Genomic DNA, 25983 nt, shown 5'->3' with positions numbered 1-25983 from the left:
ACCATTTAATTAATCTGTTTCTGGCTTTAAAGGTAACAGCCAGCAACTTGAATTGTGCCCAGAAAGAAATGGGAAGCCAATGAAATTGCTGAAACACAGGTGTGATATGATCATACTGGCGTAAACTAGTCAGTGATCTACCAGCAGCATTCTGTACCAGCTGAAGTTTCCAAGCAGTTGTTAGGGGCAGTCCCACCTATAACACATTACAATAATCTAGCCTTCAGTTTACAGTGACATGGCTCATTGGGGATGGGGGACACACTACAGCTAGCAAAAGAGGACAGAGATTTCAGACAAATTGCAACAGACACTAATGCTTGGCTTGCCATTCCAGAAGTACACGAAGTGTACAAGTGACCTGACAGCATATAAAAAGCTCTTGCTGCAGGGGATCAGACTATGCCCAGAGGCAGAACACCGGGTCACTTCCTGTGTTACTCTTTATACTGGGAAATCAGCTTAAAAAATACACATGAACAGTGTTCATTAAACAGTGCAAATTAAAGCGAATTATTGAAAAAATACAAAAACATTGCATAAACAATAAAGAAAAAGCAGCACATGACAAATAAGTAGAATAATGCACTGCAAAATTTAAAACCAAGCCAGACCAATTAAACACAAGTCAATATTTCTTGCCTCCCATTGTCCTTCAGCACAGCCCTCTCCCAGTATCAGAGAAAAAGGTGCCATTGCTTCCTCATTTGAATCAATGTTTCCTTCTCAGACCATAAACCACGTTCTTTTTTGTCAGCAAAAAGCCACATATCATGCACAAGTATACTTCCTAACCAAAGCCGTGTGCTCAAATGTATTTTGTACTTAGGAATTCGTTCAGGGACATGGTTGAAGTTTTTTTTTGTCCAATCTAAGCAGGGATCTGAACTTTTCCAGCTCCATACAGTGAGCATTGTCTAGTGCGCAGGGAGAATCTGCATAAGGGCTGTTGCTTGAGATAGTCTATGAAAAACTCCACTAAATGGAAAGGCAAAGTTTTGGTCAATGGAAGAACAAAGATGCCTCTGGTAAACTCTTCAACTTGAGAAATGTGTCTGTGCATTCCATTATAAAGGCTACCTATTATGCCAGTGAGATAAAACTGATTAATATTAACTGCATCCATTCCAGTGCCTTTTCAAAAGTTTCAATCTTGCTGTAAGCCTTGATCATATCATCTCCCCACCTCCTCCCCCACACACATTATTTTATTAGATGGTTTCTCAAATCGCCCAAATATTATACCGTGGACTGCAGTTTGTCAATATTTTAAGATTAAAACAAATCACAACGCAGCATTTCATTTAATTATTCATGCAAAGATCAGCCATGCTTGTAGACGGCAGCAATATAACTCTAATGAGTGTGAATGGCTGTGTGGTAATTTCACGCCATGTTGAGTTTGTTCTCTCTTAACTTGGGGTACCAGCTGCTTTGGTTCAGCACAAACAGTACCAGAAAGCAGAGATAAGTGCTGAAGCCTGTTACACAGGAATGCTTTTACTTTCTTTGCTGATGAAAAGGCTTGCCCTGCCCGAGCTCTTCTGCTGGTTACCCCGTCTGCAAGAGCTAATGAGTTACAGGCAGCAGAGATAACAGCCGGCTCTGACAGCACCTTCTGCCGCCTCTTGTGAGAATGACCTCCTTCACAAGACTGATCAGGGTTCTCCCAGGGTTGCTTTAAGTACTCATTTTTTACGTAATAAATAGACGTTTTACAATAGCAGATCATGAGGTCTTTATTATGAGTTTGAGGGTTTGGGAGGCAAGAGACTTTTTATTATACATTATACACACAGAAAGTTAATTTGTGCTGTGCTCAAGGGACAAAGCACACTGTGATACCTGAGGAGCTAATTAGTTTACAGTAGCATCAGCTTTTGAAGGCAACAAGTTGCTTCAGACAATTCATACATCTGAGACTACTGATGCTTAAGAAACTTAGTGCAAGCTAGCACGATTTAGTAGCATCACCTGGCATTGTACAGAGAAATACAAGCAAAACATCCCTGCCCAAGAAGCTTATAATGTAAACTTGCACTGGTGCAAAGAGGACAACAAGAGTAAAAATAACATTGCACTTACCTGTAACTGTTTTTCTTTGAGTGGTCTTCTGTGCAGCCACACATGGGATCTGCGCATGTGCAGGCCAGCCGTGGAGATTTAATGGCAGAAAGCTTCTGCCGAGAGAAAGGGATGCTCCCCCTCCCCTCTGTCAACGGCTCTTCCCGCCTTCCCGGCCATGTGACAGAGGGGGAGGGAGCGGCCATCCCTCAGCTCTCTTGTCGCCATGGAACCCACAACTCAAGAGCTGCAGCAGACCACAGAGGGGAAGGAGGGAGGGATGTGTGCCTGCACAGAGGACCACTCAATGAACAACAGTTACAGGGTAGAATCCCATGGTCAGAAATACTTAAGAAGAAGGGAGTTCAAGAAGGGTGGGAGTTCCTTAAAAATGAAATACTGAAGGCGCAATCCCAAACCATTCGTATGAGAAGGAAAAATGGAAGGAGCCTAAAGAGGCCAGGGTGGCTCCCTAAACAGCTTTTTAAAGAGTTGAGAAATAAAAAAGGAAGTGGAAGGAGGGCCTTATAACCAAAGAGGAATATAAACAAATAACTAGTGCTTGTAGGGAGAGTGTTAGGAAAGCTAAAGCTTAGGCTAGCGAGGGATGCTAAACACAACAAAAAAAGGGTTCTTTTCCTATGTACAGAGTAAGAATAAGAACAAGGACAAGATTAGCCTATTGTAGGGACTGGAAAGTTAAACTGTAACCGGAGATGAAGAGAGGGCAGAACTCCTCAATCCCTACTTTTCCTCAGTCTTTTCTTGTGAGGGAAATGGCTCTCAACATGGCATAAACAGAACACATGACGAGGGAAGGGAGTTGCAGCCAAGGATTGGCATTGGGGTAGTGCACAAACACCTCGGCCATTTTTGCCGTGCATTCCTGTCTGACTTGCCTCGCCGTTTATTTTTAATTTCTCACATGAATCTTGCAACTGCGCAGTGACTTCGAAGCAGGGGTGCAGATTTCAAGGAAGCACTGTTGGTGCGATTTTTTCTGTTTGCACTGACTCCGCCGCGAAGTAGCCATATGCAAAATCACAAACGGGGCTTTTCCCGATCCCGCCCACTGTAACGTAGTGCACTCATAGGAATAGCTAAAACATGCCAAGTTTAGCAGTACCTATAGTTAAGCAGTCATGACAATTTGGTTTTCTGATACTTCAGCCAGCAGCATTAGCCCTTCAATAAGATAGAGAACCAGATTTTCAAAAGGCAGGTATCTGCAAAAAAACTCACTTTTTCTGCAAAGTTCTCATGATAAACCACAAAAGGCTGATTCCTTCAGTTTGCTCACAATTGCAAGTGACAGACAAAGGTGCAGCTGGGACATAACTAATGGCCCCTAATTAAAACCGGATTCTTGATTGAGAACAGTAATATACCTTGGTTCATTTTAATCAGGATTAGCAGCAGTCACATGCAACACCTGGTGTGTGTTCGTCTACACTCCTAAACCACAATCTCTTTGCACTGGCATCTGAATCAGACCTAGGAGAACTTTATTAAAATATTTATACCTTGTCATTCAATTAAAATCTTCCGAACAGCAAACCAAGAACCAAAATACAAAAATCACATAATCACTACTAAAACTGGATTAAAATGACCAATCCTAAAAACAATTCAAGCAGAACAAAGTAAGAAGCTACAGAGCGTATCTAAAGTTTTGCATTAATAACACATTTGAAGAAAGTATATTGTTGCCACACTTTTTTCTTTTAAATCTTTAAAAATCCTGCCTCTTCAGAAGTTTAGTAGTTACTGCACAGCAAAACACATTTCAAAAAGCATCAGCTATGTATTTCTGTAGCGGCCATCTAACCATGAGTAATGGAATGATAGCTTTGTATCTTGCACTGCAAACTGTGCAGCCGTCCAAAAAATTGTGCATGTATATTCCTACACAAGGTACAAAACAGAGAACAAGAACTTCCCCAGAAGACTTAAAGGAGTGAAGGAGAAACTCCAAGACGTGTTAAATGAAACCAATACTGGCTATGTCATCTTTTACATATACTGAATTGTGATGTCCAAATTTGTACAAAATCTGGGCAATGGTGCAAAAAAGTTCACATAATAACACAACCAGTTCCACATTCAGCCACAGTGGGCACAGGTCATTTATTTTGGAAAAAGTAATCACGGGCAAAGTTGCAGAAAACTCCAATATTCAGGTCAATAAAGAGTTAATTTCACAAACGCAGTAAAATTGTTCCATGTAGATCATTTCCCTATACAGCGGTAAGAGAACCTTCATGACAGAGGACTGCAGGCAGGCCAGGAGTCCCAGCTGAGAGGCTCCCTCCTTCCAGATTCCAACGGCCACCCCTGGGGCCAGAGAGAGGCGGGGGGAGCAACCGGGCACTCCCCATTGTGTCTGGATCCAACTCAGCCGAGAACCCTCTTCCCACAGAACCTGTAGATTTAATGTCCATTTGTAATTTTTAAATTACAAATCATGAGAGGGAGGCAGATCATGAGAGGGAGGGCATTTTGGCCATCTTCTGGGCATGAAGTAGTGGTCCCTGGGGGTGTGGGGGGGCGGTAGCTGTGGATTTCCTGCATTATGCAAGGGGATGGACTAGATGACCCTGGTGGTACCTTCCAATTCTATGTTTCTATGAAATTCCTGTTACCCATTTCAGGTACCAATTCTGGCTGAAGAGTGGGATTAAATTAAAATATAACAAATACATCTAAGCAAATACAAAGTTCTCATTCTTGGGTGAGTATCCTGCATGCAGATTTTACATTTTATTCTCACCAATGAAGGGCAAATGCAAGATCATGTGAGCAGAACTTGACTGAAACATCCAGTCCAGCATCCTCTTTTCTATAGTCTGATGCCTCCATAAAGCCCACAAAGTCAGAAATGAAGGCAACAGCTCTACTAGCGGTTTGTCCTACAGCCACTGAAAACTCAGAGGCAATTTGTGCCACTGAACATGGCTAATACACCCATAGGTGGCCCTACCCTTCATGAATTGCCCACAAAGATAAATAAGTTCCTCATAGTCCTGGAAAATTAAATTCAAATATGCATGAAAAGAGTACTCTTAAAGCAGCTGGCTATTCATGAATAGCACAACATTTTAGGTTGATCTTAGGCAGCATGAATAGCACAACATTCTAGGTTGATCTTAGGCAGCAAATATATATATGAATGAAGGTGGAAGGAATCCAAGCACTAGGGGTGGGTTAGGCAAGAGCTGGGGCCAAGAACGGAGCCTTGACTACTTACCGTGAGGGCTCCTTCTCTTCCGAGGCGAAGGGCATCTTGATCTGTGGATGTTGTCTCATTCTTTCCGGGAGGCAGGACCAAACTTTATTTCCTGTCTCCTTGGTGGGAAAACAACCCACTGATCCCCAGTTACAGTCTTGCCTAGCTACTTAGAGAAGTGTAAAAAACATTAGAACTGGCAACATTCCACAAACAAGGAAGTAGTTAGGAAACAGGAAACTATAGTAACAGTATAACTGAACATTTGATCCTGTCTGATGATGCATGGTTGACAGGAGAAACTAACAAGATTAAGCAGTGCCTGGTCTTCTGAAACTGTCCGTCTTCGCCCGGGTGGGCAAGATGCCCTTCGTCTTGGAAGAGAAGGAGCCCTCAAGGTAAGTAGTCAAGGCTCCGTTCTCCTCCGAGGCAAGGGCATCTTGATCTGTGGGACTTCCAAGAGCTCCCCAAACGGGTGGGTTAATTCCCCTCATCGACTACATGTTGGAAAACCTTGCATCCGAAGGCTGCTTGAGTGGAAGACCAGGTGCTGATTCTGTAATGTTTAACAAATGTGAAAACTGAAGACCAGGTGGCGGCTTGACAAATCTCGCCGACTGGAGCCTGTCTGTCAAATGCTGCCGAGGTAGCTGTGCTGTGTAGGGAGTGAGCGGTGATGCCATCTGGGACTGGGACCTTGGTTGTTTTATTTGCCTCCACTATGCATTGCTTCAAGGCAGGGCTGATAGCAGCTGCCAACATCCTTAAACCCTTATTGGGGTTGGAAATGCCAATAAGCATAGAGTCTGATTTTCTGAACTCTGCCGTTCTGTCAATGTATATGCGGACAGCCCTGTGAAGATCCAATAAGTGCCAGGCCCGCTCCATTGGACATGATGGTTTTGGGCAGAAGGAAGGTAAGGAGATCTCTTGTGATCTATGAAAGGTAGAGTTCACCTTTGGAAGGAAGGAGGGGTCCGGCCTCAGGACCAGCTTCTCCTTGTGAAAGACGCAAGGTCCCTTGTGAATGGACAATGCTCGCAGTTTGGATTCGCGGCGAGCAGAGGTGATAACAGTCAAAAATAGAACCTTCATCCAAAGGAACTTTAAGGACACCGTCATCAGGGGCTTAAAGGGGGCCTAAGTGAGGGCCTTCAGCACTAAATTGAGTTTCCAGGTAGGGAAACGGTGCACTGCAGGTGGTCTAATTTGTATCACTCCTTTTAAGAAGGCCACTATATCTCAATGTTGAGAAGTGGGGACACTCTCCATGAACGGAATCACCGTGGTTATAGCAGCCACCTGGCGCCTCAGGGAGGAAGCGGACAGCTGTAAATGTACCCCTTCCTGAAGGAACTCTAAGATCTTGCTCACCCCCGGTCGTAGGGGATCCACCTTCTTCCTGCGGGACCATCTCACGAAGGCCTTCCAAGATGCAGTGTAAATGTGTCTCATGGCAGGCCTACTTGCCTCCAAGATGGTGTCCACAACCTCTTCCAAATAGCCGCAGTCTAGGAGTCTCCTCCGTTCAAGACCCAGACGGTCAGACAAAACCATTGGGGGTATGGATGTACCAGGGGACCCTGTTGCAAGGTGTTCCATGTTGTCGGTATTTTCCACGGGTCCTGAACTGACAGTTGTCATAGGGTGGAGAACCACGGATGGCGGGGCCAAAAGGGAGCCACTAGGAGAACCTTGGCCTTCTCCTGCTGGATCTTGCGAAGCACCCTGGGCAGGATGGGCAGAGGAGGGAAGGCATATAGGAACTCCCACGGCCAAGGGCTCAGAAGGGAGTCGACCCCCTCTGCCTATGGGTGGAAGTATCTTGTGAAGAATCGCTGAACCTTGCGGTTGTCGATCGATGCGAACAGATCGAATGCTGGCAGGCCGAATTTGATCACAATGGTTTGGAAGACTTGTTGATCCAGGGACCATTCCCCCTCATCTATCGTCTGGCAGCTTAGCCAATCCGCCTGGGCGTTCAGACCTCCTCTGATATGCTCTGCCCTCAGCGATTTGACGTTGAGCTGGGCCCATCTGAATATCCTTGCTGACTCCAGGTGAAAGACCGAGGACCTTGTGCCTCCCTGATTGTTTAGATAGGCTTTGGTTGTCATGTTGTCGGATCTTACCAGTACATGGTGGTGCCGGAGAATTGTGGAGAACTTTAGGAGCGCTACTCTCACTGCTCAGAGCTCACACAGATTGATATGGAGCTTCTTCTCCTCCGTAGACCAGAGGCCCTGGGCTATTTCCCTGTTGAGGGTGGCTCCCCAGCCTTCGAGGCTGGAGTCCGTGAACAATTGCAGAGGATCTTCGTGAATGTACTGTTAACTCTTTCGGAGATTCAGGGGACAGGCCCACCAGAGCAGGCTGTTTTACCTTGAATGTTAAGGGAATTAATCTGTCCTTCTTTGAGCAGTGTCCTTCTGGAAGGGACACAGGACTCACTGAAGGGGCCTGGAATGAAACCTTGCCCATGGAACTATGGCAATGCACGAGACCATGAGTCTTGCTAGGGACATGAGGCGAGACTTCCTGGCCCTGATTATGGAGTTTACTGGAGAGACTGTTTTCCCCACCCGCTCCTGGGGTAGGGACAGTGAGTTCTCTAATGAATTTATCCGGACTCCCAGATGGGTCATGATCTGAGAAGGGCACAGAGAGCTCTTGTTGAAGTTCACCAAGTAGCCGTGCTCCTGCAGTGTCTGAATTACCCTTGAGGTATGCAGGAGTGATTGTTCACTTGACTGGGTACAGATCAAAATATCATCCAGGTACGGGTGTACCTGGACGGATTCCTGTCTCACAGCGGCTATGATGGTGACCAGGATTTTGGTGAAGACCCGGGGGTGTGGATGCCAGACCAAAGGAGAGGGCCCTGAATTGAAAGTGGTTGTGGCCATAAGCAAAGCGGAAGAACTTCCTGTGTATGGGGTGGATAGGTATATGCAGGTAAGCCTCCTTGAGGTCCACTGCATCATAAAGGTTCCAGGAAGGAGGGATTCTACAATAGAGCGTAGTGTTTCCATATGGAAATGTTTGCTCTGTATCCTTCAGTTGACATACTTTAAGTCAAGGATAGCCCTCCAATCCCCATTTCTTTTGGGGACTGTAAAAAAGATGGAGTAAACTCCCTGGAATCGTTCTGACCGTGGTACCTGTTTTATCGCGGCTATCTGTAGCAGGTGTAGAATGACTTGTTGGGTTTTGGTTTGTTTTTCCCTTTTGGGGGGCACTGGGGAAAGTACAAAGCGGTCCTGAGGGAGGGAAACAAATTCCAAAAGGTATCCCTTGGAAATTATCTGGGACACCCAATTGTCCAGGTTGGACTCCTCCCAGATGAGACTGAATGCCTGTACTCTTCCCCCAACCTGGAGTGACTTGGTGTCACTGTGAGTTGGACTTTGGAAATTTGTCAGTTTTGTCCGGCCTGGATTGCTGGCCCTGCCTATGGAACTTCCCTCCTTTGCGAAAGGACCTATTATTATTCCAGGACCCCTTTCTATACTCAGCCCTGTACCTGGGGGGTACCCTGGAGAACCAAAAGGAAGGGTATGAAGCTGGACGGTTGTCTTTCCTGACTTGTCTTGGCATGACATGCTTTTTATCTCTAGTTTCCACTAAGATTCTATCCAGCTTTTCTCCGAATAATCTTCCCTCCTGAATGGGTTAAGCCATTAATATGGTTTTGGACCTAAAATCGGCAGGCCAAGCTCTTAACCAAAGGGCTCTCCTAATGGAAGTAACAGAGGCCATGGATCTAGCAGTGAAGGACATAGAGTCCAGGGAGGCGTCAGCCATCAAGGTAATAGCCTTCAGTACCCTGTCCAGGCCTCCTGCAACCCGGCGATTTTCGTCCGGAACGAGCTGGGTAAGTTTCTTGATCCAGAGGTAAGAAGCTCTGGCGAAAATGGATATGGTGGCGCTAGACCGGATGGCCAAGGCGGCTGCCTCGTGCGCCTTCCTAGCTAAGGAATCAGCTTTCCTATCCAATTGATCTCTTATAGAACCTTCTCTGTCTTCTGGCACTAGGCCAGGGGCTTGGAGATCGACCACTGGGACAGCCACCAGGGGCACTTTTAGCATACTCATGGCATGGGGTGCTAAAGTGTAAAGCTTCCGGATGCTAGGGGAGATTGGCTTGACGGAAGAGAGGTTTTCCCACTCGTCCCTGATAGCCCTTATGAAGAACTCAGGAAAGGGGACCGAGTTACTTTGGGTTTGCTTTCTAGGGAAGAATTCCTTAACCCCCTGCTTATGCTTTGGTTTGGGTCCCTCAGAGGATTCCTGATCCTCATTTAAATCCAGAGCTAAGAGTGCCTTAGCCAATAGACTCTGGAAGTCCTCCCCAGAAAATAGCCTGGGCTGTTGGTCTTCTGATGAAAGTTGCTCTTCCTCAGAATAGAACTCCCCTTCCTCGCGTTCCTCTTCAGAGGAGAGGGAATCAGATTGGTTTGCCGGGGCAGAAACTGTGGCAGTGGCTTTCTTGGCTGCATGACCTTGGGGGGGGGGAGATGAAATTCAGAACCTCTTCCCTGGCATTAAGGGAATGGCTGGAGGAGGTAGATGGAGAAGCCCCAGGATCCGCCCAAGGGAAGGGGGGGAGCTTCATTTGGTATGCCTGAAATGCCTGACTGCCTCTGGAGGGCCAGATTGACTCAATCATTGGCCTCCTCTCTCATAAAATGGCACTCGCTCGTCGCTTCGGCAGAGGAGGGGGGTTGCCATCTTCCGTCAGGAGCGATCCTTCCGCCAAAAATCCGGGGTTCACTGGATCGACCTGAGTAGCCTTTTTGACAGGTGCCGAGGAGGTGAATCGAGTGGGTCCGGCTCTCGGGGATGTCTTGCTGCCCTGCTTTCTTCTTTTATGCATCGAGTGCAGTGGCACGGCTTTCCACGGCTTTTTGTCCTTAGGCTGCAATGGCTGCACGGTTTCCGAGTCCTCTGCGGTTTGCCTGCTTGCGGCTTTTTCTTTTCCTAAGGGCCCGCCATTGCGGCCGTTGGGAGGGCTTTCCTTCTGGGCGGAACAGACCAGCCCACCTTGGTAGTCCTCTATGGAGAGGAGGTCGTCCTCCCTCCCGGCAATGGTGTCCGCCATTTTGGAATCTCTCTAACTCAAAACTGTTAGAGAAAGACGCACACCGAAGGGGAAGGGAGGGCGAGGTAAGCGGGTAAGAAACACTGGGAAGGTTGTACACGAAGATAGAGGTAATAGATAAGATCAAGGAGTCAGAGACACAGAAAGAAATCCTAATCCTGAACTAAGGCATAGAGCTGGGCACAGTCACTGCTCTCCCACTCAAGGCAGGATGGAAACTGGGGATCAGCGGGCTGTTTTCCTGTCAAGGAGACAGGAAATAAAGTTTGGTCCTGCCTCCTAGAAAGAGCGAGACAACACCCACAGATCAAGATTCCCTTGCCTTGGAGGAGAACGCATCGCTTAATGGCAGTGAAACAAGTTCCTCAACATGCTGTGCCTTGAGCCTGTCCAGAAGCATGCCCAGCTCCCCCACTTCATGTTTTAAAAATAAATGTTCGCATGTAAAACAAGGGCAGGGCAAGGAGTCAACACTCGTCAGCTATGAACAACACACTTATTTAACTGCGTGGAATAATTCTGAAACACCGTTTCAATTAAAGATGCACTAAATAGTGCAGACATGTGCAGAGGCACCCACAGGAGCTACAGCTGCTTCACGGAGAGAAGGTGTTTCCAGCAGCCTATGCTGTGCTTGGCCTGTAAGTCCTCCCCTCCCAGGTCTTACCTGGTTCACCTCATACCTGGTCACAGAAAGGAAGGGACTACTTAACTTTTTGTCTCCCAGATACTTTCTTTTTTTTAATAGAATTTTTACTGATAGAAAAAGAAAACATTTTTAACGAAAAAGAACTTACAAAAAGAAATGATACAATTAAAAGTAAAAAGTCCCCTTCCCTCCCTCGTGATATGTGCCCACCCACTCACCCATTGTGACTTCCAAAGAAGTACCCCTTAACTTTATATCATCCACTATATATTTGGTTACTCTTGGTTACAATATTTTATTTACAACTCTTTGACAATCTTTGTATAATCAACCTTTGCCGTGTTAGCCCAGTGTACAAAGGCCTTATGCCAATCTCTTTTAAACTCTTCTACATCGTTTCCATGTAGACTATTAGTTAATTTGGCCATTTGTACAAAATATAATACTTTATCTCTCCAATCCTTTAAAAGGAACCTAGTTTCTCCCTTCCAGGTTTTAGCTGTTATTCTTGCAGCCGCAAAGCTATAATGAGAGATCGTCTTATTTGATTTCTCCATTTCTTTTGGTAATAGGCCTATTAGGCAGGATTCCGGTTTCCATTTTATGTTCCCATAAATCAACTTGTTAGTTTCTCTTATAACCTTTTTCCAAATTTTTTTGACTAAATTGCAGGTCCACCAAGCGTGAAAAAATGTGCCTTTATATTCTTTACATCTCCAACACTTATCAGAGATAGATTTATCCATTTTGGCCAATATCTCTGGGGTTATATGCCATCTATAAAACATCTTATACATATTCTCTCTTATACTACTAGCAATTGTAAATTTAAATTCTTTGTCCAAAGTCTTTCCCAATCTTCCAGCTGAATAGTATGTCCTGTATCTACTGCCCATGCTATCATAACCTTTTTGACTCTTTCTTGTTCTAAATTGTAAGCTAATATCAATTGGTATATGTTGGCTATCATACCTTTATTTTCGGATTCTAATATTACCTCCAAAATTGACTTCTTATCTATAAACCCTAACCTTTAATCTTTTTGAAATATATTGTTTAATTGGAAATATTTAAACCAATCTGAAATACCCAACTCCTCTTTACTTTTTAATTTCCATTGACCATTTTCATACTGTATATATTCCCTATAAATCTTACAATGAGGGTCCATATTAGGACCTCTTCTTGAAAAAGCCTCCAGGGGTCTAAGCCATCCTGGAGTTTTAGATTCAAAGTCTCTTTTGTATCTCTTCCAAACTTGTAATAAACTCGCTCTAATAATATCGTACCATAAATACGTGTGCCAGCCAAATCTCATATTATGTCCTTCTAAGTAATAATCTGGGATTTTCTAATATAATCCATTGTCTTAACCAGACAAAACAAGTCGCTTCATAATACCATCTTAAATCTGGGAGGGCCAAACCTCCTCTATCTTTAGCTTCTATAAGATTTTTATAAGAGAGTCTATGTCTACAATTACCCCAGATGAAATTCACCAGCACCTTTTTCCATTGCTGGAAAATCTTAGTTCCTTTCAAAATTGGCAAATTCTGAAACAGGAACAGCATCTTTGGGAGAACCATCATCTTTATTATGGCAATCCTGCCAAGCCATGAAATTGGTAATTTTTCCCAATTTGTTAATTTTTTTTAATTTCCCCCCATATTTTCAAATAGTTATTTTGAAATAAATTTATGCTACATTTAGTGATCCAAATACCTAAATATTTAATTTTACTCTCTAGTTTACAGCCTGTTATTAAAGATAATTCCTCTTGTTGTTTGATAGTAAGATTTTTCCTAATATTTTAGATTTATCCCTGTTTAATCTAAAACCTGAGAGGTTTCCATAGGCTCTAAGTACTTCCATCCATTTTTTAGCATTTTCAATAAGGTCGGCAAGAATACATATCATATCGTCAGCATAAGCTCACTTTATATTCACATTTTCCAACTCTAACCCCTTTTAAAGCTCTATCTCCCCTAATTTTTTCATTAATATTTCAAGTACCAAAATAAATAGTAATGGGGAGAGAGGGCAACCCTGTCTAGTACATTTCTGGATCTCTATCTTATGTGTCTCTTCCCCATTTATAAGTAGCCGTTTGAAAATTATATATACTATCTATGGCCCTTCTAAATTTAGGGCCAACATTCATTTGTTGCAGGACTTTTTTCATAAAATTCCAATGGACATTATCAAACGCTTTTTCAGCATCAAGGAAGAACAATGCTAATTGCAAGTCAGGTTTTTGGTCTGCTAACTCTATTAAATCCAGCACTACTCTAACATTGTGACTAATTTGTCTTCCCGGTAAAATCCCAGATACTTTCAACTTGATTCCTCACCCCCTTCTTTCAGCTTCTGGAGAGCCAGCATGGTGTAGTGGTTAAGAGCAGTGGACTCTAATGGGTTTCCCCACCCCTACACATGAAGCCAGCTGGGTGACCTTGGACTAGTCACAGTTCTCTCTGAACTCTCTCAGGCCCACCTACCACACAAGGTGCCTGTTGTGGGGAAGGGAAGGTGATTGTAAGCCGCTTTGAGACTCCTTAAAGATAAAGAAAGTCAGCATATAAAAATCAACTCTTCTTCTACTTCTATCCTTGCAATGTAGGTTCAGAGCCTTGCAAGTGTTAAACCAACTAGGGGGGTGGGGTTCAGGAAGAAAGTGACTTGCAGGAGAAGGTTAGGTACTCCCTTCAATTGCATCACTTCTCCTGAGAATGCTTTGCAAGGGGGAAGGAGCTGTTTAGTTACAGCTGCAGAACAAGATGTAGTTTGTTCCAAGAGATGTCTTTTGTACTCTTGGGAGAGGATGACTGGCCAATAAATGTGACAAACTTGGGCCCAGATTAGAGGTTATTCCAGGGATAATCCATTATTTACAAGTTAGTTCCATTCAACTGTTATGACACAGAAGCCATTTAAAATTATACTACTTGAACTGAAGACTAACGGAATAATCAATAGAGTTTCTATATTTAAGTGTTAGACCACAAGAAAGTTACCCAGTTTCTGATGTACTAGCACATGGCTTTCTGCTGATACAGAAGGTCAGGTGATGAAGCATCAAAAGGTTTTTTTGAAGTTCTCCAAAGAGCCCAACACACATTTCACACTGCAGAAGCATGCAACTAATGATAATAAAATCCAGTGCCTCATGAATCCACGCCTCTGCTCTGAACTAACAGGTTACAATTCTATTTTTTAAATAATTTTTTAATTATTTTTCAAAATTATTAAACACAAAGTTCAAGAGTTAGTATAAACAAAGAATAAAATATAAAATGCAATAGAAAACATTGTTAAGTATGATCAAAAATATATTGACTTCCCCTACACCTCCCTCCATCTATTGATTAATTAGTAATCTCTTTTGCATAAACTTCTAATCCTAATATTATTACTAAAACCTATCTATCTCTTTGGCATTCATATTCTTTAAAGAGAGAATGACTAATGATTAATACAATCATAAAAAAGAAGAAAATAGTAAATCTCACTAATAATAAATGGATTAGAGCAGGAAACATTTAGTTGTTTTCATTAAAAATTAATTATTTTGTAAACCCTCCATTTCTCCCAAACACTCATTTTAATACAAATTAAATTTCTAGTATATTGATATCTTATGTTATTTCATTTCCATTAAAACCAAGCCTTTTAACCAATTCCTGTTTAATCCCTTCCAAAAGACAAGCCAGACTCTTTTAAATCAGTTCCTTTGTCTGGAATTTCCAGCATTTTTTTCTTTTCTTCATTAAGACTAGACATCGAAGAGCATCCTTGGAAGTTGTTGGTAAGATTTCTTCTGCTGGTGAATGATCTTCATAGTAGATCTGCGTTGCTGTTTCTTCCATCTCAAAGTCAATAAAGGAGATCCCCATAGCTCCAGTTTTTCTACCCTTTACGTCCTCCTAGCTGGTGTTAAAAAGTTCCTCAGGCAGATTATAAAAACAAAGATCTAAGTTGCTTACATTCAGATCCATTGTTGCCAGCTGGACTATTGCAGTTTGTTTGTTGTCATTCTCCATTTCCTTTGTTCTTCTGTTCTTCTGTTCTTCGTCTTTCTTGTCATCTGAAGAACCCTCTGATCTCACCTCCGACCTCATTGTGATGATTTGAATTTTTATGTCTTTAAGGTCATCTAAGATAAAATCCAGTTTTTGGTTCGTCAAAGCAGAAAATTGATCCAGCTGTTTAATCAAACGTTCCATGGTTGCTACTTCTGAAAGTTCCGTTGAGACTTAGTTGGTAAAGTCCCAACAAAGACCGGTGTTATAAATAGCAGAGAGGTGCTGCAGGAATCAGTGTCGTAAACCTTCCGTCTTCCTTTTGTTCAGGAACTTGGGAGGTATTTACCAGTTGCACAATGATGCCACACTTCCGATTCCAAGTTCTCTGCTACTCTCGCGATGATAGATTATTTCCAGGAAGGATGTGGCAGGAAGACTTAGTGTAGTTAGAAAGACGACACCTCGTGATGTGGGGGGATTACTCCTCCTCCCTCCTCTTTATATGTTATAGTTTCTGATTGGTAGCAGAGATGTCTTTCAAAAAATCTGATTTATCTGATCTTTTCTTGTTTTCAAAGAGTCATTTAAACATTTAAGTGGGGAGAGACAGATTCGGCAGATGTATTTAGCAATCTCCTGGTGCTTCCAGATCCAGGTAAAACAAAAGAGTTCTTTTAACTTACTCAGATTTTAGGAGAGTAGGTATTCTTGCTTCTGTGTAGTTGCTTAAATGGTGATAGATAGGGGAGATCTGAGCCTAATTCCAAAGAGACGTTTTCGGCAGTGTTTCCCCGTCAGGCCGGCGGGACCTCTTCCAGGATTCCGAGAGTCGTCCGAAGACTCTTTCAGCAAAACTGGGGGTCAGACCGCTCTTGAAGGCAGCAGGGGTGTTCCTGTTCCTCGGTCCACTAATTAGAACCGGGGTGGGGTGCAAAAATTTGCCCCCAAGTCCAAACGTTTCTTGGTTCTCTCGGGAGCCCCCGAGAAACGTGGCGCTCAGATCAGCGTCCCTAGTGGAAGTCTCTAACAGGTTACAATTCTAGAAGTCCAAAGAAAGTAACTTGCCTTGGGACTTCTGGTAGAGAAGAAGGAATACCCCTGCAGCCGTCAAGAAGCGGTTGGACTCCCAAACCCTCCGAGGGAGCTTTTCTAAGTCCCCCGGAGGCTTGGATGTTGTCCCACTGGCATCAAGGGGACAAGACATCGCCACAAACGTCTCTTTGGCATTAGGCTCCAGTCTTCTCTACCTATTACCAACTAAGAACTATATCAATTGAAAAAAAAACCTCGTCTCCTGAAATCTGAGTAAGTTATAAGACTCCTTTGTTCTTACCTTGATGTGGAAGCTTTGAAAGAACGCTGAAAACGTTCTATGAAATCCGTGCCTCCTCACCCTTTGTAAAAGTAACTTGTTTACTATAAAAGCCATCTGATAAAGACACAGGGACTCTATCAATCTGATCAGCGGATAGATAAAACAAACAGGACCTTTGATTGCTAGTACTTACAACCAATCAGGCAAGGCGGTGCTGAAAGGGGAGGAAGAAATTACACCCCCCCCCCCAGCTATGGTGTCTTATTGGTTTAAGTAGGTCCGCCAGCTACGTTATATCTGGATGCGATCCTTCTTGGAACCGGAAGACAATAAGCAATTAAACTCGCTGATCTCAAGGCAATAACCACGAGAACTACACCATCAAGAAGGGAGAAGACAAGCATGTCATAGGTCCGGAAGTGCGTCTCTCCTGTGCAGCTGCAAAAAAGCTCCTACACCTTTGAACTACAGGAATGGGACGACGGAAGGTCCACAAACTACAATTTCCTGTTTACTTCCTGGTTCCTGTGTTAATGCTGACCTAGAGCGTCCTTAATACTCTATGGTGGTTGAAAATTGAAAATCCCGTTTTTAAGCCAATTAAATGAATTTGAACTTGCTGACTTGGACGACTAGCCAATATAGACTGTTTTAAACTGGTAAAGTTGCAAATCCACTGCCTTGGGACCCTGTAAAATTATTGAAAATATTATTTACAGGGTAAATGTCTGGACTTCGTCCAAGGTCTGGATCTTTGCACAGTGTCTTTCCTGCATTAATAAAACATAAAGAACACCCGCAAGAAACAAATATGGATAAGAAAGTACAAGAAATGTTAGCCAAACAAACTGATACATTTGCCAAACAATATGACCAAATGTCCAAATAACAAGATCAGCTGGCAAAACAAATGGAACAGTTAACTACTATGATGACTACCCTTGGTCAATCTAGTCAATCTATTAACCAAAAATTAGACGCTGTAACAGAAGAAATTAAAGATATGAAAACCCAGGTCACAACAATGAAAGTGGACATGAAGACAATGGACTCTTCAGTCAAAAAGGTGATTGAAGAACAAAAGGATGTGAAGAAGAAGGTAGAAAGCTATGATAAACAATTTGATGCAATATATTCTCAAGAAGATACACTCAAGGACCAGCTGGCTATGATGGACCTGAAGGTGAGAGAAGCCAATTTTCATGTAAGAAATCTTCCTGAGGACCTTGGTGACCCCAGAGAGACTATGATAAAAGCACTGGCTGACTTACTTTGTTTCAGTCCTTATATCCCTCAAACACTAGTTAAATGCTGCTTAAGATCAATGGATCAAGGAGCTTCTAAGGGATAAAAGGAAAGGAAGGCTGACTTACTACAAATGGATGGAAAAGAATTGGATTATGCAATAAATAGAATATACAGGATCCCTTTACCGGCCAGACTAAGGAAATCAAAACCTAGAGATATTATGATCTCCTTCTATGACATCAGGATGAAAGACACTATTATGCAATCACACTATGAGAATCCTATGATGGTAGAAGAAACTCCACTAATAATTCTTAAAGATATTCCTCGGCATCTAATGACAAAGAGAAGTATATATAAGGATTTTACTATGATGCTCAGGAAGAATGGAATAAGATACCGATGGATACTTCCACAAGGCCTTACTTTTACATACAAAGAAGTCAGAATTACTATCACTTCATTAGCGGATGCTGGAAAATTCATGAGAAGATATATAAAAGAACTGGTGGCTCTCACTCCGTTACAAGAACAAGAACAGGACCAAGAAGAGGAAGACTTATCATCAAAAGGAGCAGCTGGCGGATTAACACCTTAAAAACTTTCTTTTTATAATAGAATCACCATGGCCAAAGTAATTTCTTGGAATGTAAATGGACTGAATAAAAAAGTTAAAAGAGAACAGATTTTTAGATTTCTACAAAAACAAAAATATTCTCTGATTTGTTTACAAGAAACTCATGTTTCCAAAAAGGATAGAAAAAGCTGGGAAGGCATATCCTGGGACAAGCCTTTAATTCATCGTCTAAGACAAAAACCAAAGGAGTAGTCTTATATGCACAATCCAACCTAAATCCTGAGTTCATATATAAAGATGAGGAAGGTAGAATAATTATAATTAGAACAAAGATATTGGGCTAAAAGACACTGGCAGTTGGGATTTATGCACTAAACAACTTCAAGATATATTACTTCAATATGCTGAAGAGCAGATTTTGTTGATGGGAGATTTTAATGGAGTTACTTTCCCTGCTCAGGATAAAAAGACTAAAGCCAAAGATGACAAGGAAGGCTGCCTTCCAAAAAATTTTTTTCAGATGATGGAGGAATTGAAACTACAGGACATTTGGAGAACAATGAACACAACAGCTAGAGAATATACCTTCTATTCAGCAAGACACGACTCTCACTCCAGAATTGATATGATATGGGCAAGCAAATCTATTTTTACACAGTTACATAAAGTACATATTGTACCAAGAATTTTTTCTGATCATAATCCAGTTCCTGCTGGGGCAGCTGGGCTGAGCGCCATGTTTCCTGGACTCTCCAGGAAAAATCCCAGAAATGTTCAAATTGGGGTGCTAAACAGCACCTCAACCCGATCCTAAACAGTGGACTTGGGAAGCAGGAATTCCCTGCAGCCACTTATGCGGTTTGACCTCCAGAACTCTCCGAGGGAGGCTTTCAAGCCCCTCGGAAGTTTTGATGCCGGTCCCGAGGGCAAGAGGGAAAGTCATCGCCGGAACATTTCATGGGTAATCAAGGTTCAGTCCTCCCCCTTCAATCACCATCTAAGAAAATTATCATCACCGTAACCTTATCATCCAACATCTGAGTAAGTTGCAAGAATTCTTTTGTCTTTACCTTGAAATTGAAGCTCTGGAAGATCGTAATAATCATCAATGCAATCTGCATCTCTCTGTCCAGAATATAAGTGACTTTGTTTGTTTAAAAAGAGTATAGTTGAATGGCAGGAGCCTTATCTACTCGATCTCCACTTTGGCATAACAAACGGGACGGTTGACAGACACTCTAGCTACCAATTAGAAGCCGAGGTGTTAAAAGGGGTGGGAGCGAATGGGCTAAATTCCTCTGGAGATGACGTCTTTCCGATTCATCATAGAAAACCATCGAGATTGAAAGGGAAAGATCATACAGGAAACTAAATCACAGGGCTTGAAGTGCACCTTTATTGTGCAACATGCAACATATTCCTACTACTGGAAAACAAGACGGCCGAAGGTCCACGATTTAAATAATGCCCAGCCCACCCCCTTCTTTTACAATCGAGCAGAATGTCAATAAAACTTGATGGCCCTTTACAACAGCACTAATTGTTTTACAGCGGAGAGAAGAATTTGCAGCCATTTAATCCCAGGACCTGTATAATTGATGAATAGAACCACTACAAGGTTTTGGACCCTGCCAACATATTTAAAACAGCATTTCTTGGTATTGGTGAATTGTCAGACCTATTTTCAGAAATAAACATGGGAAAGGCCGACGAGAAAATACAGGAAATGTTAACAAAACACATGGATGCCTTTACTAAACAATATGAGCAACAATCTCAACCTCTGGCTCAGTTAACCAACATATTGACTAGTCTAACTCAAACTACCAACCAGACTAGTCAGAAATTGGACATTTTGGCAAGCGAAATTACAAATATTAAATCTCAAATATCTACAATGAAAACTGATATGGGAAAAATGGATACTTCAATTAAAAAGGCAATTGAAGAACAGAAAGATATTAAAAATAAACAGATACTTCAAGGTAATCAAATTCAAGCTATACATTTCCAACAAGAAAATGTTATGGACCTACTGGCTATTATGGAGTTAAAATTAAGACAATCGAACGTACGTCTTCGCAATTTTCCAGAAGCAATGGGATGTACCAGAATAACTATCATAAAATCATTGGCTGACCTGATTCATATAAGTGAACAAGATCTGGATTATGCAATAAACAAAGTATATAGAATTCCTTTACCCACCAGTTTGGAGAAGACAAAGGCAAGAGATATTATGATTTTCTTTTATGATATAAGGATGAAAGATTATATTATGCAAACCCTCTATGATAATCCTTTGTCAGTGAATGGAAATCCTCTTATAATTCTTAAGGATATCCCACAACACTTGATGATGAAGAGAAATATGTACAAATAATTTACTGGGACATTGAAGAAGAATGGAATAAGATTCTCCTGCATCTTCCCACAGGGACTCACTTTTACCTACAAAGAGGTCAGATTTACTATCTCTTCACAGGAGGAGGTAAAAAACTTTTTGAAGAATTATGAAAAAGATCTAGCTGGCCTTAACCAGGAGCCACAACATCAACAAGAAGAGGAGAAAAAGGAGTTGGCCTCGACATCTGGACAAAAAAGACAGGACATCAAAAATAACAGAAGTGTTGGAAAAACAAAAATTCACAGCAAGAACAAAACTAAAAGGAAACATGCAGTTTATGGGTGATAGAAACAGAGGGCTAAACAGGGATTTAAATGATGACTAGGGAATTTTGTATTTACTGATCTAATCCTTTTACCTTAAGAACGGTTTTGAAATAAAATCTGTTACTATATATGAAATCAATAATAAACACGTACTAATTGTAAATGAATAATTTAGAATTAACTTAGTAATCAAGCTTGATGTATTTTTCTGGATTAGAACTTCTTTGCAAAAGAATAGATAAATTTATAGCAAGATGGAGGAGGGTGAGGGGGAAGTCTCTTATTTGAATATCTTTTCATTAATAGATGAATATGCTTTTCGATGACGCTGTTAAAGTTTTTTATTGTATGATTTATGAAATGAATGTGTTGTTGAAAAGTACCAGACAGTAAAATATTTTAAAAATAATAAAAATTTTATGGAAAAAAATAATAATCCAGTTTCATTTGAGTGGAATAATAGATAAGCATTTCGAAGGAGGTTAAACGACAGACTTTTGAGAGATGAGAAAATACAGGCGGTAATATCAACTCTTATCAATGACTATTTTGAAATAAATATGAATGGAGAAACCACCTTAAACACAACTTGGGATGCATTTAAAGCGGTATTAAGAGGCTTTATGATACAGAAAAACACAGCATAGAGAAAAAAGCAATTACAAATGACAAATAATATACTTTGGGATTTACAAAACTTAGAACAACTTATTACGGAATCCCAAGAGGACCAGAAAAATACTATTCTATTGAATATAAATGCTCTTAAACATCAGCTGAACTTGGTGGTTACAGAAGAGATGAATAAAAATATGAAATATTTGAAGCAAAGATACTTTGAACATGCAAACCACCCAGGTAAATTCTTGGCTAGTCAACTGAAGGATTCCTTTCAAAAAGAGATAATAGCCAAGATATTGTCTCCAAAAGGACCAGTTTATACTACAACAGATATACAAAAAGAATTTGTATCTTTCTATACTAAGTTGTATCAAAAAGACAATATCTCAGACAAAAAGATGGAAAAGTTCTTAAATTCCATAAAAATCAGAAAATTAACGTCAGCCCAACAAACAATTACTGACACTCCCATCTCTTGTGAAGAGCTGGAAGAAGCAATAACCAAACAAAAAAACAGATAAAAACCCAGGGCCAGATGGAATAATAGCTTTGTTTTATCGAATGTTTAAGTCAAATTTGCTGAATCCCTTGTTAATGGTTTGTAATACAATATTAGATACTGGAATTTTACCTGAAATGTGGTCACATGCTTTCATTTCATTGATCCATAAGACTGGAAGAGATCCTGAAAAAGTAACTAATTACAGACCTATTTCATTATTGAATGTGGATTATAACATATATGCCTCTGTTTTATCAAATAGGTTAAAAAAACTAATTACAGATTTAATTCATGAAGATCAAGTAGGCTTTGTTCTGGGAAGGCAAATTAAAGATAACATTAGAGTTCTCTTAGATGCACTGGAATACTACGAGCATAACATTCAACATAAAGCAGCCTTTGTTTTCCTGGACGCTGAGAAAGCTTTTGATATGGTTACTTGGGATTTCATGAAAAAAAGTATTGGAGAAAATGAACTTTGGTGAAAGATTCCGAAGAGGCATAACAGCTATCTACACGAAACAACAAGCCAAAATACTAGTCAATGAATCAATGTCAGACAACTGCAATATACAAAAAGGGACAAGACAAGGATGTCCACTTTCTCCCCCCTGGTTTTTATTTTGGTTTTAGAAACTTTATGTTGTAAGGTAAGAGAATCAGAAGATATTTATGGCCTAAAAATAAACAAACATGAATTTAAACTGAAAACATTTGCGGATGACCTGTTGTTAATTTTGGAGGACCCCAATCAATCGGCTCAAAAGTTAATGGAAATATTAAATGCATATGGCCGTATATCAGGATTTAAAATTAATCAAGAAAAAACACAAACGATCCTTAAAAATACCTCCGAAGCGGAACAGATAGACTTTACAACTATTACTGAATGGGAGAAAGCTAATAAGGTCAAGTATTTAGGGATTTGGATTTCAAATAAAAATAAGGAACTGATTACTAATAACTATCTAAAACTGGGAAACAATTAAAAAAGACATGTTACAATGGATGAATAAAAAACTTTCTTTTACGGGTCGTATCTCGACAATTCAAATGAATATATTACAGAGAATTTTATTCTTATTTCAGAATTTGCCTATAATTTCCCACGCAAAATACTTCAATGTTTGGAGGAAAGACTTATTGCATTTCATCTGGCAAGGGAAAAAACCGAGGACTGCTTACAAATATTTGGTGGATTCAAAGAATAGGGGTGGACTTGCACTTCCTAATTTTAAGTTATATGCAGAAGCGGCTGCTTTAGTATGGCTAAAAGACTGGATGGAATTACCTAATACACGGTTACTTGACTTAGAGGGTTATGACAATAGAAGTGGATGGCATGGTTATTTGTGGTAAGATAAAATCAAGATACACACATCATTTCAACAACATAGGGTTAAATCTTCTTTATTTAAAATATGGCAAAAATATAAATTCATTTTGGAAACAAAGACACCATTATGGGTTTCATCACAAGAAATGTTGACGTTAAGACCATTAAGACCAGCTCAGTTTATTACATACCAAGATCTTTTGCAATGGGACGGTAATAAGTGCTCACTGAAAGACTATGATGAAATTAAAGAACTTTTGACTTGGTTTCAATATCATCAGATTAATTCTGTTTTTGTTCAAGACTTGAAAACAGGATTTTCTAAAAGTAAATCTACTTTTCAAAAACTTTTATTGGATACAAATGACCACAATATCCAAAATGTATAAATTATTGTTAGAACTTTATTGTGAACAAGAACGAATAAAACCAACTATGATCAATTGGGCACAAACGCTGGCCCATGATATACACCTGAATAAATGGGAAAAACTCTGGTCGCAAGATATGAAACTCATACTCTCTCAACAACTAAGAGAAAATATCTATAAAATTATGTATAGGTGGTATTTAACACCTAGAACACTGGCAAGGGCCTATAAATCAATGTCCCCTAAATGTTGGAAGTGTAATAATGAAATTGGTTCATTTCATCATATGTGGTGGACTTGCGACAAAGCAAAGACTTTTTGGGATATGATATACAATGAAATAAGATTTATTATACAAGACAATATACCTAAAACACCAGAAATGATGCTACTTAGTATGATACCAGATTCTGTTTTGACTCAGAGATTCTTGTTGATACATGCCACCACGGCTGCAAGACTAGTGTATGCAGCTAAATGGAAGTCAATGGACACTCCAGTCAAAAGAGACTGGATACGAAAAATGTTGGAACTGGTGTAGATGGCAAAACTCACGGCATTAATAAACCAAAAAGATAATGTACAATTTATGGGGGAATGGGAGGCATGGAAGAATTACTGTGAAAATGAATTGCAATTGGGAAAAACTGAAGGTTACTCTTTGCTCTAATCCATTTTTCTTCTTATTATCATTTACCATTTACTACAGTGGATTTGAATTAATATATATTTATGTTTTAAGTGACACTATCTGGAATGTATATATTAATGAATATAGTACTACTAGGATTAGACATGTACTATACAAAGGAGTATACAAATTTATAAAAAGATGGAGGGAGATGAAGGGGAAGTTTTTACTATTTAGTTTTATTACATATATATCTTTCTTTTCAACAATTATGTACTGTACTTTATTTTCTTTTTATTGATGATACTTATTAATTGTTGAAATGTTTATTCATAAATAATGGAAAATATGTTTTAAAAAAAAGGAAGTAACTTGCCTTGAAAACTGCTATTTACAGATTCCCTGACTGAGGGTGGGGGAAATAAATGTGTGAGGGTCTCTGTCTTTGTGTCTCTGCTTTCCATCACCTGCTGTGTTATCAGTGAACTCGTAAAAGCAGTTCACACCTTCTGGTCTCAGGCGCCAGGCCTGATGGCCCATGTATCTTCCCCCCCCCCGCTGTTCTTCCTGCCAGTACTCCCTCAGGCCGATGCGGCCTTGGAAGTGTGATAGCCGCCCAGACTTCCTGGGATCTGTCTGATGTTTTGTATTATGCCAAGCTTGTAACTTCCCATAACAATAAGTGTGAACCCCAGTGCCCCAGTGCCCTGGAGTCAATATATTCTGTAAACCCGTATAGCCCCTCACTTGCAACTTTCTACCTGTGCCTGTCTCATCTCCTGAAGGCTTCAATAAATCGATTGTTTCTGTATCAACGTCTGAGCAACTGATTTGGAGAAGCAAACTCAGAGAGGGGGATCTCTCACATTAAGTTGCAAGTCCTTGCCTCTCGGACTGCAGCTGTACCGCTTTGGACAGAATGTCAGCCGACGAGGACACCACCCCTAACCCCGATGCCCCCAAGGAACCGGACGAGCCGGAGAAGCCGGACCCTAAAGAGGAGGGAGCCAAGCCAAAGAAACCGAAGGGTCGCGCCCCCGACCAAGATCGGGACGGACGTCCCCGGGGGCTCACTTATTGGCTGGACTCTCCCAAGGGCTGGTCGCTCTCGCGGACTGCGGCGAAGGATCGCCGGTTGGCCTTCCCCAGCACGGGACTCGAAGGGGACCCGGCCCGCAAAGAGGCCCTCATGGAGGAAGAACGAAAACAGTGGCAGGAAGACCGCCGGGCTATGCAGGAGCAGATGGAGATCATGCAACGCGTAATGGGTGAGATGGCCACGACCCTAGATGCGCTGAAATTGCAACCTCCAGCCGGTGCTCCCCCAGACGGGGCGCCAGTAGTTCCGCCCGCAACCCCTGCCCCCCCGGCCCGTCGGGACCTGAAAGTCACGTATGACGGGTCGGGAGACCAGTTGACCTTTTTTATGGTCCAAGTAGACATTTTTATGCGGGAACAAGGCCGAACCTTCGTTTCTGAGGAGTCCCGGGTGCAGTACGTGGCTTCCTTACTGCAAGGGGAGGCGGCTGCCTGGATGGTGTTGCAGTATGAACTCCGCTCGCCGGTGCTGCGAACCCTGGACGAGTTCATGGTAGCACTCCGAAACCGTTTTGAGGACCCGACTCTAGGTGAGCGGGCTAAAGCCTC

At 41.5% G+C, this 25983-nt stretch overlaps 1 protein-coding gene across 2 annotated transcripts in view; it reads right to left on the bottom strand.

Annotated features, from left to right (window-relative positions):
- The window catches only part of NLK (nemo like kinase), a 194711-nt gene that overhangs the window by 100620 nt on the left and 68108 nt on the right, over positions 1 to 25983 (bottom strand). The gene's annotated exons all lie outside the window — the stretch shown is intronic.

The sequence above is a fragment of the Euleptes europaea genome, chromosome 19 (genome assembly GCF_029931775.1).
Source record: "Euleptes europaea isolate rEulEur1 chromosome 19, rEulEur1.hap1, whole genome shotgun sequence".
In the NCBI taxonomy this organism is placed as follows: domain Eukaryota; kingdom Metazoa; phylum Chordata; class Lepidosauria; order Squamata; family Sphaerodactylidae; genus Euleptes; species Euleptes europaea.
Note: the sequence above shows the minus strand (reverse complement) of the source record. Positions and strands in the feature narration are given on the sequence as shown.